This window comes from Orycteropus afer, unplaced genomic scaffold (assembly GCF_000298275.1).
Source record: "Orycteropus afer afer isolate SDZICR_OR568_19922 unplaced genomic scaffold, OryAfe1.0 scaffold00161, whole genome shotgun sequence".
Lineage (NCBI taxonomy): Eukaryota > Metazoa > Chordata > Mammalia > Tubulidentata > Orycteropodidae > Orycteropus > Orycteropus afer.
The window spans coordinates 5,291,150-5,305,214 of NW_006921748.1; positions in this window are offsets into that span (position 1 = coordinate 5,291,150).

A 14,065-nucleotide genomic window follows, 5' to 3' on the forward strand; every position below is an offset into this window, starting at 1 on the left:
TGTAAATTTTGGAGGATAATACCTTCTTCATGATGTGCCTGTGATGAATACATGCCTACGTGTAGTGGACATTTGACAAGTTTTTTTTTTTTTTTGCCTGTCTAGAATGCTTTAAACATCCTCACTATGCTTGGGAGATGTGTAACCTTATCAATCTTTTCTCTCCATAGAAAAGCCCAGAAAACTCATGACCCAGCCTCTGTGGATAACAAAATGGAGGCTCTGTTGATTATGCAAATTTGGTTAGACTGGTTTAGAATGGAAAAGCTCCCTTCTAAATCTTTGCTTCCTTTAGAAAGTAAAGAAATTCCTCTCCTTTAGAAAGTTTAAAAACAAGCAAAATAACTCACTGCCATGGAGTCAAGTCCGATTCATAGCAACCCCTATTGGGTTTCTGAGGCTATAAATCTTTACAGAAATAGATCATCCCATCTTCCTTCTGCAGAGCTGTTGGTGGGTGTGAACTTCTGACATTCTAGGTAGCAGCCAACTGCCTTATTCATTACACCACCAGAGCTCCTTTAGAAGGTAAGGAAATACTATTTGGTGTTGACAAATGTGGTTACTGAGTCTGGCTCATAGCGACCCCCACTAGGCTTTTGAGGTGGTAAATCTTTACGGAAGTAGATGGCCCCATCCTCCTTCCATGAAGTGGCTGGTGAGTCTGAACCACCAACCTTCTGGTTAGCAGTCAAATGCCTTAGGCAGTGTGCCACCTAGAGGTAAAATCAAGTTACTAGTCTAGAATTGATATTGTTGCTGGTAACATTTGTGGTTACTGTTGAGTTCCTGATGGTTCCTTCTTAAACCAGACACCCTGGTTAAGTGCTTGGCAGTGCATTGGCTAACCTATTTTTTCTCTTCTTAAGCCTGTGCTGAGTCATATTTTCAGTCCTCATATTTTCTGAAGAAGTGTCTGCAAGTATGTATTTGTGTGTTTCCTTCTTGAACCCAACATCTAGTCCATTTGGATTGTGATTGAGTCCATTGCTGAATTCTGCCCATAAGGATCCTTGAGGGACATCTTAGGATAGCCTCAAAACACCTCCTCCCCCTAGCAGGTGAGATTTACGTTAGCCAGCCATGCGTTCTCTCCCGACTGAAATGAGAAACTTCCAGATTATCCTCAGCCAAAGCTGTGGTCTGTTGGTATGACTTTGCCTGTTTTGACCTGAGTATTTTATCTGTTATATTCCTGAGTAGTTTATCTCATGTACTCCTTTAAGCTTCCTCACCATCTTTGTAGAGAGACTGGTAGTTCCACTTCTTACACCAACCAGTTTCCTTGTAATCATTATTCAGATCCCACCCTTGAGAGGGTGCCTGTGATTTTGTTTTCCTGGTTGTACTCTGATCTATTTGAGGGCTCCCTAATAAGGAGCTCTGGTAGCATAGTGCCTAAGGCACTTGACTGCTAACCAGGAGGCTGGCGGTTCAAACCCACCAGCCACTCCTCGGAAGGAAGTTTGGGCAATCCTACTTCCGTAGTGATAACTGCCTCGGAAACCCAAGGAGGGGTCGCTATGAGTCGGGGGCCGATTGGACGGCAAATAACAACAACAAAACCAAGTGGTATATTATTCTCCATCTAGGGGATCTCTGACAACTCATGAAACATTCTGAACTTTTATACTTTAGTAGGATCTGAGAAATCAAATTTATTCCCTGCACTTTTCAAGTCTACTAGGGTAAAAATTAACTTTGCAATTAGAAGTTTGCTTTGACACTTAAATGAGCTTTCACTGCAGGAATGGCTTTGAAAAGAAATGTGGCTCATTATGATTGATAGATGGGGCGGGGCTTGTTAGCAAGCTCCTTCCTTCAGAAGTTAATGGAAGAACATCGTGTTCAGGGAATCACTGTTGGTAATTGAGGCAATCAGAGGTTGCAAAGTAGGTGAGCTGTGAACAAATGAACTCCTGAATGACAGCAGGGAACAATGTGTGGCCTCAATATTTATTCTTTGTAACCATGTCAGAACTCTCTCTTCTATTTTAAAGCAGATGAAACTATCATCAGTGGATAAAACTGGATTTAATAGGCAAGAACTACAAGCTTATGATTTTCTGAACTGAGTATTTTTCTAAGGATAATGAGAGAAATAAATACAGGCAAGCGACTCCCATAGATTTTTCATTTTGCTACTTTCTAGAAAGTAGATCTCACTGAATAATCCAGTAAAATGGAATATCCTACCAGAGTACCAAACCCACTGCCATTGAGTCAGATCCAACTCATAGCAAGCCCTGCTTGGGTTTCTGAGGCAGTATCACTACTGAAGTAGATTGCCCAATCTTCCTTCTGAGCAGTGGCTGGTGGGTTTGAACTGCCAGCTTCTGGTTAGCAGTTAAATGCCTTGGGCACTATGCCACCAGAGCTCTCAACCCTAGATACTCCACACTTGGCTTAAAGTTTATCAACACTTTCTGGTTGTTTTTCTCATTTATTCCATATTCCTTAGGTTTCACAGCTCAAAAGATCATTTAGTAATGACATTTAAGTGGCATTTTAAATAATGTGTTCACAGAATAGGCCAAGATATTATATAATGGTTGTAAATTGGAAGCAGTCAAAGGCAAATATCAGCCTTAATTTGTGTGATTGCTGGGCTAAAAGAATGCTTTGGGTCTAAATAATCCTTCTACAAATGAGGGACAATAACGTGAGTCACAATTCCTCTCTCTGGGACCATGAATGACCTTGCATAAATGTTCATCAAGAAAAAGCCACCTCTTGATTAGCAGCCAAATGCCCTAACCACTACTCCACCAGAGCTCATTTTTTTTCTTTTTTTCTTTTGTATTTTGGTTGAGTTCTTTCAGCTTCTTCACAGGTATTCCTAATTCTAGACTCCCTTTTCTTCAATTATTTTGCATGTTAATAACAATTATTCTAATGTAAGGGTCAGGACCTCTGACCTCTGGTGGTATAGTGGTTAAGGCACTTGGCTGTTAACCAAAAAGGTCCATGCTTTGAACCCACCAGATGCCCTCAGAAGAAAGATAAGGCAGTCTGCTTCTGTAAAGATTTACAGCCTTGGAAATCCAATGGGGTTCTCTATGAGTCAGAATCAAATCAATGACAGTGAGTTTGGTTTTTGGAGTGCAAGGATACTACTGTGTAAAATATTTCACAGTCTTGAACTCACCCTAATATTAATTTTGAACATAACTACATTTATTATATCAATCCTATATATGCTAAGAGAGAGACAGAGAGAGAGAGAGAAAGAGAGACTCAGGGAGGTTAAGTAACTGCCCAAAGTCAGACATCTAGAACAAGGCTTAGCAAGGATTAAAATCCAGTTCTGATGGGCACATAAATCTCTGAATTTGTGTAACACACTGCCTCCTCCTAGCATTTTCAGTTCTGCTATAGTGAGTTTTGCTTGATTTTTGTTAATTAATTTCTCTTGGGTTCCAGAGATTACCCTCAAAACTGATGTATTTATTAACAAGCTCTAGTGCCTAAGGCACCTGACTGCTAACCACCAACCACTCCTCGGATGGAAGATGGGGCAATCTACTTCCGTAGTGATACTGCCTCAGAAACCCAAGGAGGGACCGCTGTGAGTCGGGTCCGACTTGACGGCACATAACGACAACAACAACAACAATATTTTACCAATTATGGACAAGAAGCTCTCTGAAAATAACTGAGCATTTTTTCATGTCTGCTACTTCAAGTTTCATTTGCCCATAATTATACAGTCTCGTAAGGACCTCTAGTGGCATAGTGGTTAACATATTTGGCTGCTAATTAAAAAGTTGGTGGTTCAAACCTGCTAGTTGCTCTGTGGGAGAAAGATGAGGCAGTCTGCTTCCATAAGGATTTATAGCCTTGGAAACCTGTTCTGCTCTGTGGGTTTGGTCTTTGTTTATATTCTTTTTAGGAGATTGTTTGCATTAAAAGAAAAGATAGATGCAAAATAGGTATTGAATTTTTTGTGTCCTTCTTCATCTGCTCACATTATCCAATTAGGAATTGCTGCTGACATCTGTGACCCCAGTATTCCCAGATTTTGCCATGCCTGTTACCGAGATTTCTCTATGATTGTCCCACTGGCACTTGACTAAGAAATATGTTGCAGTCTGCTTCCATAAAGATTTACAGCCTTGGAAACCCTGTGCGGCAGTTCTCCTCTAGCCTATAGGGTGGCCATGAGTTGGAATTGACTGTATGGTGATGAGTTTGAGTTTGGTTTGGGATGTGACCTGGCAAACCTGCTGAAGCTCACATTTAGGCTGCACATCAAGAGTAAATATGTAAACAGCACAGTCAATAACTAGTATCAGATTAATTCCTTTTAACATAAATAAATAAAACCTTCCTAAGCTTGAACTCTGTTCTCTCTCTGGAGGCACTCTTCTTGAATTAAGACGGATTCATTTGCCTTCTGAGCATGCTTATGTTAACATGGGATTGGATGCAATATTCACTGGAATGCATTTAATGTCATTATTTTGTTTGTTTCTTCTTGTTTGAAACACAGGTTGAGAGCAGTATTTGTCATAAAAGGATTTTTATTCCCATGACATTGTCTGGGCATTTATCTTAGCAGAGTGATGGACCATGTGACATGTTACTATTTGTCTGTGGGATAAGATTCAATGGAATCCACAAAGCTGTTCATGAGAAAAATGCTCTGTTAAACCCAGTTAGACCAACCCAGCATATATACCTAGCCCTTTAATTCTTGGCAATCACCAACTACTCTCTTGTGAATCCCAGTCTTGCTATTTTCAAAGAGGTTTTTATTAAAATTGAGCTAAATATAGTCCCGTATTCACCATCTGTTATAACCTGGACCACTGCTAGTATATTTATCAACTACCTTAGATATTCTTTCTTACTGAAACATACTTTAGGAATAATGGAGATATCTCTTTCATGGACTATTTTTATTAAAACATATTGGGTGACAATATGGTATTCTGCTACATCAACATTTGGAGTATTGCATCAGCAGGAAAAATATTTAAGTTTTCCCAGCTGATTGGCTTTCCCCTATGTGTGCTCCAATGGCCTTTTTGCATCTATCCATATGATATTTAAACTTCAGTTTGAATGGTTGGCAGCTTAGCCAAACACATCTGCATGTTTTGTTGATCCAACCAGAAATATTTAGAAAAAGTAAACTCTTAGTTGGGGGCAGTTCAGTGGTAGAATTCTCACCTTCCATGTAGGAGACTCAGGTTCAATACCTGGCCAATAGATCTCATATGCAGCCACCACAGGTCTGTCAGTGGAGGTTTGCATATTGCTCCAGACAAAGATAGACTAGGAAGAAAGGCCTGGCAATCCACATCCAAAAATCAGCCAATGACCACCCTATGGATGACAACAACCCATCATGGGGACAGCACAGAACCAGGCATCTTTCATTCCATTGTGTGTGAGTCAGAGCTGACTCAGTGACAGCTGTCAACAGCAATGACTTTCATTTATCCAGGAAAGTGGTTAGGAAAAAGAACATTCTGATCAACTGAATAATCTGCTTACTCGGAGATTATTATATGTTATACTTAAACTGTCATTTTCTAAAGGAATAGCATGCAATGAAATCAATGTACTACTAAAACATCATTGACTTTATTATTGCCAATTTAATCAGCTTCCAAAACCTTAGAGTCATCATTCAATACATAAATTTGAACTACCCAGAACCCTAGAAACAGGAAAGATGTTGGAGTTGGGTTGTGTTTATTCATTCTAGGATGTATCCTTGAAGTCCCCCCTACCCCCAATAAATTCCTGAGAACAGATATTTGACCTCTAATTCAGGCAAAGAAAATGGTGTGATAAAAGTTTAGCTTTCTCTTGAAGATATAGGTAATTTAGACTACTCAGAGCCCCACAACGGAACAGGAGGAAATGTCTTCTTTTATGGTCACAGAGCATATGAAAGATAAACCAAAAAACCCAAACCCACTGCCATTAAGTCAATTCTGACTCATAGCAACCCCCATTGGGTTTCCAAGGTGGTAAATTTTTATGGAAGTAGGTTGTCCCATCTTCCTTCCATGGAGCAGCCAGTGGATTTGAACTGCCAGCCTTCTGGTTAGCAGTCAAATGCCTTAGGTGCTGTGCCACCAGAGCTCCTTATATGAAAGATAGTAAGCTTAAATCATAGGCTAACAGGAAGATGTAAACAATAGTTGTTATTTTATGTAACATCCATCAAGAAGGAAGAGATCCATTAAAATATGAATTGCTTTTCTAGTCCTCTCCCAAGCTGCCTCTCACAAGCCTTACTCAATAAACATTCTAGGAAACAGCAACTATTCTGATATTCAACTTAAACATGTGTCCACATAATGCATTTTAAAACCTAATGTGTGTGTTTTGGATAAGTCTTTGAATTATTATGATTTCATTTCTAGGAATAGTAATATTTCACTTTAACATTAGAACCTATTTCCCATCCTTGCTCTCATTTAGTTTTCATCCGTAGCTTGAGGTGCTGTGGCATAAAGTTTGAAAAAAAAAAAAAAACAGGCAGGAAAGAAGAGTTTGAGAATCTACCAGGTAGGAAGAGGCAGGATACCCAGCAAGAAATAGAAACAAACACACTATTATCATCCCCTTAATGACCCAGAACAATGACATTTGACATTACATTTCATTACACATGTGCAGTTTTATTTAAGCCACATATTAGATTTTGTTCTACTTATTTGTTTTCCCTAACAAAATTTTATTGACCATCTAATACATGCTAGGCACTGTTCTCTCTGTTAGAATGGCTATCACCTGTGATAAAAAGTATCACTGTCAATTGCCATTTTTGAGCTCTTACATTGTACAAAGAATTGCATAATAATCTGTTATAATAATTTATTTGATTCCTACAACCATATGAAATAACCACTATTTATAGCACTAGTATCCAGATAAGAAAACTGAGGGTTAGTAAGTTGAAGTAACTTTTCCAGGGTTTTATGTTTCCAGGGTTTTGTGTTGGAACATCCTGTTTTAACCTCAGAGCTGAACTTTTAGCGGTGGTGCTCTACTGCTTTTAAAGTGGATAGAGGTTTAATTTAGTCACTATACTTATTCTAAAAAGGATCCATTCACAATAGCATTGTTCTTCTTTTGCCAACCAGGGAATTGAATTAGTTTTATGTGATAATTAAGAATGTAATCAACTGCCCAAATGCCTGTGTTGGCTATTTCTGTTACTATTATGGTATTATTGACAAACGTGTCTGGTGAGGGAGCATTTTCTGACCAGGTTGTGGGTCTCCTAACACAACCAATGCTCTTTCTTTAGAGGAGAAATAGAAGGGACTGCTTCATTCTTTTGGAGGCACTATTCCAACTCATCAAGTTTATCCATGTATTTACTATTAGTAATTTGAGAAACAAAATAGATTCAGCTTTCCTAAAATGGGTAAAATGGGGACCAATTAATGACTAAAATACAAAATGACTTCAAAATAGTATCAGTGCAGAAATAGACCTATGATTTTGTGACATTTGGTGAAATGCAAATATTCTGTCATTTCAGTTAACCCATTTAGTATCATCATTTCATGCTTTCAGGCTAGGGACATCACATACTACTTTCAGATAATAACCTAAAAGAGTAAGATATTTATCTTCCCAGAATATTGAACAATACTGAGTAATATTTTTTAATGAGCTACTATCTTCATCTGACTGAAGAGGGATATCAGTCAAAATGAGGAGATAAAAGAAAATTGATATGGTCAACGAAAGCAAGAAATTGACAAACACTCAGGGCCTGTAAACCATCCATTAGTTCTATGAAAAATAACCCCTCTATTCTGTCTGGGTTGTATGATGCACACCCCCACCTCCTCCTTAGCAAAATGCATTCTGGTTTCCAATGACAAGATCCTTTTAATGCCTTATAGGGGTTTTGCTACACTTTATTTTTAAACATAAAACAACAAGCACACTGGCCTGGAGAAGTGTTCATTTTTAGCAAGGCTGCCTTTTAATTCAGGTATAACACAAGCGCCGAAGACTCTTCTAAACTTTTCCTGGTAGATATTTTCAGATCTATTTATCATGGTCACAGCATGAAGTAGTTTCTGATTTATGTGGTGAGTTTCAGACTTTTGGTATTTTCTCTCTTGCCCCCAATCCATCAGGAAGCAGGTCTGCATCACATTTAACACCAATATAGCACTGTCGATAATGCCTCAGTACCCAGCGTGCATAACAAGGAGGGCCCTGACGGAGATGGAGGGCTTGGGATGTGAGCTGGAAGTCTAAGCAGCCTGAACAGAAAGACTTTTTGAATTTATATGCTTTTGTATATATAGGAAGGAGAATAATGTGCTATGCTGAATTAGAAAGCCAGAGGAGATCTTGCGTAGAAATGGAGAATCAGAGCAAAACCCATGGATTTGGTATTGTTTAAACAAAATACTTTCGAGAGGTTTTCCTGAAAGGGAGACAAGGTTCTTCAGAAGTCAAGGAGGGTTTCAGAAGTCTGCACAATAAACCTCAATATTGTCAGATTCCCGTTACCTGACACAACCCTGCCATATTAATCAATACACTTCATGCCTTGGTCACTGCCTTGCAGGTACTTTAGCAAAACAACTCAGGCCAATTTCAGTTCTGCTAGAATGAACCTTCACAACAAAACTCATAATTAATAGTTCATGGGCTGGTCCTATTTTACAGGCCACACTTTGAATTATAGAATTTATGTTATAGGATTCAAGTTGCTAATATTTAGTTTAGGAGTTTTGCATTTATATTTCTGTATTAGATTGGCTGTTTTTAAAATTTTTTACCTATTTGTCAAATTATTTCATGAAGGTGATGCTGGCTTTCTGAAATGATTCAGAAGTGTCCTGCCTTCTTCTGTTCTCTTGAGGAATTTGTGTATTACTGGAATTATTTGGAGCATTTGCAAGTGAAGACATCTGGACATAGAGTTTTTTTTTTACATGAAAACACTTAAAATTACAGACTGTGAGACAAAGATCTTGGTTTGGCCCTTTGACTCTGGTTTCTGAAAATAACCCAAACATTCAAGATGCCTTTGTTTTTAAAAATACCAGGGACAAGGAGAGGCTACACAGGCCCCACATCTGGCAAATTAACTTCAGGAAGGGAAGGGGGATCTGACAGCAGTCATGCACTTTCATCCATTGAATCAATCGTAACTATGTATTAAGGCCCAAATACTGAATATTCACTAGGGTCCCAATGAATAGGTGACTTGGGACCTTGGAACACTCTTTTAAGTCCTCCTGGATAGGTGAGAACATCCATTGGTGAGAGAGGGAAAAGCTTATCACTGGGGACTATAGAAGACCCATGCCAGAAACTCCCAGATCTTTTTAATTTAATTAATTAATTGATTTTTTTTTTTATTGTGCTTTAGGTGCAAGTTTACAGAGCGGTTTTCTACATTCAATGTTGTGTGTACATTTAGTTTTACTCCCCATTTACTATCCTCAACCCTAACCCAGTCTCCTCCCCTCCCTACCCAGTAATACGCCCCCCCATGCCCCTCGTAGTTTGCGCTCCTGTGTGTCCTGCATGTCCTCCATGCAAAGGTTGCCCCTCTGCTGCCCCTTGGTCGATTGCTCGAAGGGATGCATTTCCATAGAGTATGTGGGTGCACCACCCTGAGTTGAGTGGTCTGCATGTACATCTTGTTTACTATTGGGTTGAGAGCCAGCCCCTGGGAGTGAGTTTTATTCCAGGCCCAGAATGTATCCCAGGGCCATAGTATTGGGGTCTCACCAGACTCCATCTGACCAGTAATTCTGGTCATTATTGAGTTTTTGAATTTTGTTCTGCATTTTTCCTCCCACTCTATCCAGGATCTCCAGTTTTGCTACTTTCCTAAGTGGTTGGCATTGGTAGTCAGGCACCATCTAGTTCTTCTGGTCTTGAGGGCTATCATGTCCTAGGTCTGATGCTTCCAAATACCCTTTTTTTTTTTCTACTCTTCTTTGCTTCCGATGATAGGAAACCATTAGCTGCATCTTATATGGCTGCTTGAAAACTTTTAAGACCCCAGTCATTACTCATCAATGTAGGATGAGGAACAAGACTTTTATGTATTTCGTTGTGCCAATTGAGTCTGGTGTCCTCCAGTACTATGGTCCTGAGAGAGTAGATATATTGAATCTCTCTCCCACAGTGTCTGGTTGTCTGTGAGGGATTACTCTATGCCTGTCTTCTATTGTTTCCGTAAGGATTACAGGTATTTTGTATCACTGGTATCTGTGCAAGATTAGCCTCTGCTGAATCTATCCTTGGTCTAGAGTATACTCCTGTTCACTGATCCCCACCTGATCCTCTAAGATGTCTATGTGTTTATCTGTAGCCTGGTGTTTGGTGTTAATGGTAATGCACTATTGTGGACACAATGTCGGTATTAGCATCTGTCGTTTATCTACTATGAGAAACTCCCAGATCTTGCCTGATGCTTGTATCCTTCCTGGTTATAATACATGAATAACATAAGTAAGATTAACAGTCTCTGTGAATTTTGTGAGTCATTATAGAGAATGAATGAACTTACAGGAGCAAAGAGACAGCAGGGCCTGGCAGAACAGAGTCAATGTGTGTAAACCCAGCTCTGTGGACTGGGCAATGAAGAAAGGCTGATGAAGTTCATGAAGAAGGGTAGAGTTCTAGCCTGTGACAAAGTCCTAGGGGATTAGAGGGTCAAAGAGATAGGAATTACCGTAGAAGTTACTGATGACGAGGATCTTGGAGATGTGGGAATGTGAAGCCTTGATCTATTTCCAGCTGGATTTTGGATTTTTACCACACAGTAGTGATAAAGGTGGGGTTTGCCCACCTTGTCCCTTTTACAGTGTCGAAGTTGGTAGTAACAGCATCATTCCTGAACAGATTCAAATTCTTTAATAGGTATACACATATCCATATCTAAAATTTCTTCTTGTATCAGTTTTGTTAAATTACACTTTTACAGAAATCATTTCATTAGGATTTTTAAATTTATTGACTTAAAGTAATTCAAAAGAGTCTTTTATTGTGTTTGAAATAAGAAAAGCGTTCTACTTTCTTAACATTAATTGTCTGTGCCTTGATCAGTGTCACAGGGCTTTATCAAATGTATTTAGTTTTTTCAAAGAACAATATTTGACCTTGTTGACCCTCACTATTACATGTTTGTTTTCTATTTCATTGATTCATGCATCTCATTATTATTTGCTTACTTCTACTGTCTTTAGGTTTAATTTGTTCCACTCAACCTTCAGCCACCCTCAGGGGAAAAGTAGTCCCAAATGTCAAGCTCTGTGTTTTGACCTGATATATTTTACTATCTTGAGAGCTGTTCAATAATTTAAGGTGATATATTTAAATATCATCTCCAGATTTTCCAGTTGTCCCATGATGGGACTTTGGACAAAGTTATCTAATCCACTAGTCCCAGAAGTGTAAGTCCTCAATTGTTTATTTTTCTTATGTTTTATGGACTGTATTTTTCTTCTTTCTTTCTTTTATTTCTGAAAACCTTCCCAGTGATGGCTGGATAGAATTCAATTCTCCTGTAAAAAATAATAATAGCAATAATAAATAAATTAATTAAATAAAACCTTTTAAAGATAATGAGTTGGAAGGGGGGAAGGAGTGAGTAGCTAGACAGATGAGGCCATTAATTCCTGTTATTGGCTTACACCTGCTTTTATGCTCACCATCAAAGAATTGAAGGTATTTTTCAGAATCAAGTTTGGTAAGTTACTGGACAAAACTTTTTCTGGACAGAAATAAGGTTTACTTCTGAACATTCTCTTTCAGAGCTACTCACCTGATTCTGAAAACATTTCCTAAGAAAGTGACAGAGAAAAGTAAGAAAGAAACTTACTGCTGAAATAAGTCTATGATATCCTAAACTGAATGTTTTGAATGATGGTAGCCATGTAGATGTGTCCATCAGAGGGTGTTGCTTCAGGGGGAGTGCTCCTTCATTGTAAGTGCTGGCTACTGTGTACTTGCACTGCTTATACTTAACAGTGATATCAGCACTTAGCCCAGGGCCTGGCTCATAATACATATTTCCCAACTATCTTGTCTTCTTAAAATATTACTGCTCAAAAAGAGGGAAAACAAAGATTGCTTTATGTGTATTGTCTGCATTGCTATCTTAATCAGATTTAATAGTAAGAAAAGTATACCATCCATTGAAAGGGGGAATAATATGTTCAGTCCTTGCTGCTTTAAATCACTTCTTAGCTGCTTTCTTGAGAGCCCCATCTGCCCTCCTAGCCCATCTGCTGTTGTTACCACTTAGTCAGACACTTGCCAAATTCAAAATCTGAACTGAGAGTGGGGAGGGGATGTGAGATCATGGTTTTTGATTAATAAATGTTGTGATTGACTCATAAACACAAAGCAAGATGCTCAGCTTGAAATCAAGGCCCACCTTGAATAGAACATGGAGACAATTTGGTCCAGGAATGCCATGTCAGAATGGTTAAGAGAAGACACACCTATGGCAGATGTTCATGGTTTTTGCTGGTCATTCATTTGCTTAGAGACAAACTCTCCCTTGTTAAAGAGGCCAATGATCAAATTATTAACTGCTTAATCTCCAATACAATTAAAAATAAAATAGGCAGAATTTCCTCTAGTTTTCCAGTAGATGAAAATGTGAGAATCCTTGTATTGGTTGATTTAGCACTGATATCCATTAACATTCAAAAGAGAATCTTAACAGATGGCTTGAATGGACTTAGGAAAGGAAATCATTTACATAGTCTTCAGTTTGGAAAGAGCCATAGCAACTATCCAGATGGGTCTCTTTGTTTTATAGCCTGGAATACCCAAGTCCGAAGAGGTCAAAGGAGTTATTGAGCCCAATCTGTAGGGATTATGAAACACTCTTTACGCACTGGTCTTTTGTCCGGTGGAGTATAGCACATCCTTACAATATATTCTCAGTCTACCTGCAGTCCATGGCTCTGAGCATTGGAAACTCTATATAGAAGCTTCAGCTGGTACCTTCCCCACCTGACAAATTATTACTCTAGTTTGGAACCTTTAGCTGTAAGATGGCTGTCAACATCTACTTCAACATTATCAATGATGAGATAGTCTCTTTTGGACAACCCATTTTACCAGGCAGTTTTAATTTTTCTTTAGGGAAAACATCTGCCTTTTAAATCCAACTCATTACTTATTTTATCATGTGGAGATATATGGTATAAAGCTAGTTCTTTTTCTAACTCATAGTCTCTTAAATATAGGAGAAACTAGTTATGATGGATTCAGCTCTGACACATGGTGACCCCATGTGTGTCAGAGTAGAACTGGGCTTCACAGGGTTTTCACTGTGCGATTTTTTAGAAGTGCCATTCTTCTGAGGTAACTTTGGATAGACTCAGACCTCCAAACCGTGTATTGGCATCAAAGAGTATTAACCATCTGCTTCATCAAGGGACTCCCAACAGTATTAACCATCCGCCTTGTCAAGAGACTTCCATAGTCTAAGGACAGGTTACAGTTCATAAGAGAAAAATCTCTATTTTCATGTCCATATTTTTTTTCAACAACATTTCTCTAAGAAGGAAAAATGATCTCAACTTAACAGATTTGTCATCTGTGGAAGGTTTACTAGAAGAAGATTACAGCAGTTACAAATATCCCTTCTGGTTCAAGATGGCAAACACCTGAGTAAATAGCCATTTGTGTGTAAAATATGTGTATATATAGCTTTGACATGAGTCAAGATTCTGATGTGATTTTTAATAGCATAAACTTAGGCTTTGTTACTAGCAAAATATGTATGTATATATACATATATGGCAGCTTTGGTAGTGTAGTGCCAAAGGCACTTGACTGCTAACCAGGAGGCTGGCAGTTCAAACCCACCAGCCACTCCTCAGAAGGAAGATGAAGCAATCTACTCCTGTAGTGATACTGCCTTGGAAACCCAAGGAGGGGTTGCTATGAGTCGGGTCAGACTCCATGTCACATAACAACAACAACATATATACATATGTTTAAGCATAGGTACTGAAACAAGGCAGGCTTGTGCTTACTCACTGATCTGCACTGAACACGTTCCCTTGTTACCCTACCGAGAGGGACCAGG